The following is a 6650-nucleotide window of genomic DNA, read 5'->3' on the forward strand; positions in this document are numbered from 1 at the left end:
TAAGGTATTTTTCTTACCCTTGATATGTTCATTTTCAACGTGTCGGAAGATTTCTTTGTTGTGAATTCTGCAATTTTTTTTAAACAAAATGGAATAATAAAATTTTATAAGAAAGCATGACGGATAGTAAAAAATAATATAATAAAAACAAACTTTTTGTCTAGAATTAAAGGACCAATATGATTTTTTCATAGAAATTACTAAGAATTGCAGCTAACAAATAAGTATCTAAATGTACTTAAAAATTATATAAAAAAATGAAATAAAATTTGTGATACTCTTCAACTTATTTTTCTTTAATAACTGATAATCATTATTATAGTAACTTCTGTTGAGTAAAAGTTAAATGTATCTATAATTCACCTCGATATAACGATAATATTTTGACCTTTCAATAAGCGATAGTCAATAAAATAAAAATAAACACACAGACGTATTTAGGATACATCAATACGCTGTTATTAACTTAAAGGACATTCAATAGAATATGTTTGCTATTCGTAAAATAAATGTTATAAGTAATATAAGTAATAGAACATGTATGTAATCAAGAAAAAATGTAGTTATTATTTCAATTTATTACTAAAATGCAGTTATTTTGTCATACATAGAGTTTTAGTGACAACAAAAAATCGCAATGATTNTTTTTTAATAAAAAAAATGGTATGCCACTGACTTTTTCCGGTTTTGATATTTCTTTAGAAATTCGCCATCAATTCTGAATGAAATTGGCCTCTTCGATAGTCAATAAAATAAAAATAAACACAGACGTATTTAGGATACATCAATACGCTGTTATTAACTTAAAGGACATTTAATAGAATATGTTTGCTATTCGTAAAATAAATGTTATAAGTAATATAAGTAATAGAACATGTATGTAATCAAGAAAAAATGTAGTTATTATTTCAATTTATTACTAAAATGCAGTTATTTTGTCATACATAGAGTTTTAGTGACAACAAAAAATCGCAATGATTTAAAATAATCGCATTAAAGTTGAAATACTTGTATTTATAATAAAATAAGTAATGGCAATGTTTAAAATAAGTAAATAAATTATGGAGTTATGGAGAAGGTTCAACATGAGTTTTAAAAAATTTTGTTAATAACAATTAATTATATTTTTCTTAATTTGATCAGTTTTTACGATAACAATAATAATAATAATAATAATATATCATTTATGTGTATAGAACATACATATTTATGCAGCGCATTATTTCCGTCTTGTTTAAGTAGAAATGTAAGGACGAAATCATGTCAAGAGCACACCTTTGACTTTGAAATAAATTAAATATATTATTATATTTTCTCACGTACACCTAAGGTTTTTCAGATACATATTTTATTTTTAAACAAAAAAAGGCCGGGACAAAAACCCCCTCAAAAAATTATAATTTAAAAAAATATAAATTATTTTAATGTGGTGAGTTTGGTTACACTTATTTAAAAAGTATTAGCTGACCAAAGTTCTTTGTTAAAATCATCTGTTTGTCTCATAAGTTGATCTTTGACCGGCTTATGTTGGTCTCGGGCTAGGTTCTGTGAGGGTGGATCGGCTATCAGAGCCTCTAAGCCCGCTCTATGTTCATTTCTGCTCTTATTGAGAGTTCTAAGGTCTTCACCTACTTTACTTCTAGTAGATAGAAATTCATTGAATCTATTCCTAACCAAAATATTGGCCAGAAAAATGCTAACAAAGACATCTATATTTCAAAATCACGAAACACGTAAAATAATTTTATCATCAGTCTTGGAAGCCATCGATCATGTTCATGTATGAAACTAGAAATGGCAGACGAAAAACAATCAGAATGTGTATGTTTTAAAGAAAGAAAAAACCTCGAAAAACACGATACACTAAAATAAATTATAAAATAATGTAAATTTCGTTTAATAAAAACATCATGTTTTAAAATAGGAAATTTTATAAAAAAATCTAATTAAGTCCTTGGCTTTTTTCCAAAATTCTGTTGTTTCCTTGTTTTTGCGAAATATTCTTTGATAGTAGGTAATAGTTCACTGAAACAGTATTTATCTTTTCAGAACCTCTATACTAACATTAAATATTTTATTTTTATGTCTGATTATGAGTATACTATTTTTATAAGAGGAAAATTTTGGCACCATTTAGTGAATTTACATGTTTTTAGTTCCTGGTTGAAGTGAAGGTTTAGTGACTTTTAGATTTATGATTAAGCTATTCATTTACACGATAAATATGTGTTTCACGAATATTTCGCGTTAATCTTCAACAGCAGAGAAAGAAGATATTTTAGTGAGATTCATAAGAAACTATTTCTTGAACCATTTAAAAATTTTATGAAACATCTAGTAAACTACACACTGAGTGGATTTTTTACTTAAAGTAAATCTAATTTGATATCGTTGACAACAAAATTAGTTTAACCAAAATACATTGTTTATTCGCAATAATTATATTTCTGGTGCTAATAAGTATAATGTCTATTTCATAAATAGGTACAGAGTATTTTTTAAATATGATGCCAAACTGAGTCAGGAGATAGAAAATGTCATTTCAAGAAAACGATGTCTATGAACATGGGTTCGAAAATGTTTAGTAAAAAAGTTACCGGGTGATAAAAGTGCAGTGCCGAAAATAAATGTCATCAAATAGATCCAAAATAACAAATAACTAATCAAATTCAAACGAGGGTAGTTATTATAGATTGTAATCTCATCTTTTTCTTTCAAAGAGCGTCACAAAAACAGTTTTTCGAGAAAATTAACGATAAACTTTGGTGATAATGTGCTAAAATCACTAATCACTAAGGCTGTCAGAGACAGCCGCAATTCAATGGCGTGCCAAGCGGGTCAACCGAGACATGCGTGAGCCGCTGCCTCCGAATGCTTTTCACGTTCACATCATGTTGGTATACTGTTGCTTTGATATCGTGCGTATGTTGTGTGATTAATTCCTATCCGTTGCTGTTTATGGTAGTGTATTCTATACAATTTAATATGTTGCTTTTTAATAAGTAATGGGTACGCCTATGTCCCGCGGCTCAGTTCTGACAGCTCTACTAAGTACTAATTTTCCTACTAACTTTTTTCTTATGGTAAAATGGGTCGGCAAAATTTGGAAGTTCGGACAGTGCATAGAAACGTTTATTGCCATTTTTTTTAAATCTAGCATATTATAGATATGTAAATTAAAAATTCTAGAAAAAGAAAATCGGAAAAATTGAAAAAATAAACTTGGAATAAGAACAGTTGAAAAAATACTAAATTATTTTTCGAGATATATTTTGGTGGGATGAATATTAATAAGTAGATATGAAAATAACATGATTTAATAACATTTATAAAAATTTATACAGGGTGTTTGTAAATAAGTGCGAAATAATTTAGGGGGTGGTTGCGAAGTTATTTTGTGAAAAAAAGTTCGTATAAATGTAGTTCGAGATATGCTTTGTTTCCGGGATGTTTAAAGAGAGTGTTTAAATTTTGATTTTTTATTTATTTTTATTAATTATTACAGTTTTAAAGATATTGGTTTACTCGAAATTTGAAAAACGCTTTGGAGTGCTAAATGTGCGTTTTTGGGGTGATCCAAATATTTCTACATGCACCAGTGGCGTTCGTGTGAGACTGCCACAAACTTTTTTAATAAAAAAAATGGTATGCCACTGACTTTTTCCGGTTTTGATATTTCTTTAGAAATTCGCCATCAATTATGAATGAAATTGGCCTCTTCAATTTTTTTCGTAGTATGCACCGTTTTTGAGGAAAAAAATAAGACATATTTTATTGCTAGAAATAATTAATAAAAATAAATAAAAAATGAAAATTTAAACACTGTATCTCGGAAACGAAGCATATTTCGACCTACGTTTATAGAAACTTTTTTTCACAAAATAACTTCGGCAACCACCCCCTAAAATATCTCGCACTTATTTACAAACACCCTGTATATTTATTTATTTATTCAGCCTCACCCTGTACAGTTCTTGAAGTTGAAAATCTATTTTTCATTACAACTTTTTTGTTTTTCCTCATTATGTTATTTGAAATTATTTCCACTTCTCTGTTCAATTCCGGCAGAGTTCCTCAGCAATCTTGCCCCCCTCCCACAAAAAAAAAATATAATTGCATCTCCATTTCTAAGATTGTCTTACCTTTTCTATGTGAAAAAAAGTGTACGTGTTTGATATCGACACCACGAACAACCGTATTCAAGATAAACGCAATTAACATTAAAACAAAACTAATCGTTTATGCAACAAAATAAATTATATTAAATGTCGTTTGACTTTATACATTTACATATTTTGTTACTTAAAGAATCAAGAGTACTTTTATTACTTTTATTATTAGTTTTTATTATTGTTCAGATATGTGGAAAATAATATGGTATCTGTATCATTAAACAGGTTTATCTCGAAAATGGTGCGTTGAATCGACACCAAACAAACATATCTTTTTCACAAATAAAAATGTAAAAATGACTATTAAAATTAAAAAAGTTTAAAAAATATTTTTGAGTGCCAAAACTGCTTTACCTTCAAGCTTCCAAAGTAGTCATGTAAATTGAATGCATTTGCAGAAATAGCTTCAAATAATGCAGCTTTTACCCAAAAATTAGTAACAATAAAAAATCGATTTCCAAATTTTAACTTTAAGAACTAACAAAGATATCCGAAATAAAAACGTTGTATGACGTTATTTTTCCATATCCCTCTATATTTGGGATCGGGATGCCTTCAAGTTTTAAATTAGTAGAAAGTAAATATAATACACAAAACAGAGAAGAACAAGAACATCAATAACAAACAAAATTTCAGTCTTTATAACTAAAAATAATAATATTCAAAGCGTTTGTTTACAATATTTCAAATAAAAGCACACTAGAAAACCGAGCTCAGATGAAAAACATTATTTTACAAATGTGCTTAAAGAAAGATGTTCAGATTCGATATATGTATGATACTTCTGATACTGAAAAAATTGGTTTATTTTACTTGGAACACACCACGGATTTTTTTTATATGGAAAAACCCTAATACCCTGTGTTTCGATGACACCATGTATGAGTAAAAAACCGATCCTCTATGAGATTATTGTAATCGATGGTTTAAAGACATCGGCTAAGTTCTATTTGCATTTTTGATCACACCATAAACGGCTAAAACAAGAGAACTACTGTTTAAGGTTATTAGTTATTTGACAATAATAATAATTACAACCAAATAGTTTAACAAATAAAATTTATCTATTATTAGGTGTTGGCGGTGTTGTGTATTTTCCCAAATAGCAATATTTCAATATTTTCTATTCGTTACAGGATATTTTCCGTAAAATCTCTACGATTTGCAGTGGAAATCAATAACGCCAAACGAGCGAAATGAATGTTATTAGATTTGAATTCAACACGCCGCCGTTGGCAAAACTTTACCGCCGCTAAATTTAAAGTTCATAAAATTTAATATTCCATAACGTAAATGTGACCCAGCAAAAATGTACCCACAGCAAATTTTACGACGTTTACAATTATACATAAGTAATAACGATCCATTAACTTCTCTATGTCCCGAATAAAGCGAATGAAACCTGTTTCAAGGATATTATTCCCTGCAGAAAAACGAAAAATAGAATGGAGCAACTGCGCCCTTTCCTACCTGCGTAATCCGATTTATCTCAGATCCGGGAAAATATGAAATGCAATTGAAAAATGTCACAATTCACAGCACAGCACAAAGATCCGCGACACAGCGGTAGTATTAGGTTTAGCTTTAATTTTGTTCTACAGAACTACAGCGCATTTTAGACACGATAGCCGTGGATGACGTCACTATATCATAAGCGGTGCCAGAAAGAACCTTGGAGTATATACGGCACAGTTCGCGAAAATCGGGAACGGAAACTTGCCTCACGCATTGTTTTCTGTCATGGAGTTTGTCACATTTTTACGTCAAGTTGGTTCCATTTTATTTTATAAAATGTTTTATAGTTGCATGAAAGACTTTATTTTATACGGTGTTCATAAAACTCCTATTCATATTTCATATTTGAATAGAATACTCAGACGTTATAGTCATTCCGAAGTCAGTCGAACATGTATAAAAACGCCTAGCAATAAAATTTATATATAATAAATTTGTATATAATGTGTAGAAAAATTCTATTGTTTTATTTGGCCAACATATTTTAATTTTGTTCCGTTTCAAAAGGTCTCCAAAATGCCATGTTGTAATAATATTAGTGAACAAAATATCCCTCTTATTTCTCCCTTTCGCAATAATTGTAATATGAATGATTAATAGAAGGTGCCTAAAATAAATTAAAATTTCCTGAACACACCAAATTCCGCATTGCTGCACTGCACTACTAGGCAATTTGTCAATCACTTGTCAACAACTGAGATTCATTGTTCAGTCACCCAGTGCGGCTGTGTTATACACCATTTGTTCGCATTGTTCAACTGGCTTATACACTTCTACCACCTCCACATTTAGTTCGACTAGACCTGTATATGGGTATGGCTAAATAAATATGGGAACAAGTTTTTCAAATATTTAAATGCCGAGTTGCCGTGACAGCGACCGACCTTTACAAAAACATGCTTCTGTTTTCCAATAATTTGTGATGTATCTTCAATCCGTTGTACTGGTTCTCCAATATCAATG

The 6650-nt window shown here is 29.5% G+C and overlaps 1 protein-coding gene across 3 annotated transcripts in view; it reads right to left on the reverse strand.

The window, feature by feature from the left end:
- The window catches only part of LOC108904413 (FHA domain-containing protein FhaA-like), a 55028-nt gene extending 49224 nt beyond the window's left edge, over positions 1-5804 (reverse strand). For 2 of the 3 annotated variants that reach the window (XM_023455288.1, XM_023455287.1), the window contains exon 1: positions 5643-5803. The gene's annotated coding sequence lies outside the window, so the exon portion shown is untranslated. Of the gene's footprint in view, positions 1-5642 lie in introns of all 3 variants that reach the window. The other variant, XM_023455286.1, reaches the window with a different exon arrangement.
- Between the last annotated feature and the right edge of the window lie 846 nt (positions 5805-6650).

Source organism: Anoplophora glabripennis, unplaced genomic scaffold, assembly GCF_000390285.2.
Source record: "Anoplophora glabripennis isolate ALB-LARVAE unplaced genomic scaffold, Agla_2.0 scaffold77, whole genome shotgun sequence".
Classification (NCBI taxonomy): domain Eukaryota; kingdom Metazoa; phylum Arthropoda; class Insecta; order Coleoptera; family Cerambycidae; genus Anoplophora; species Anoplophora glabripennis.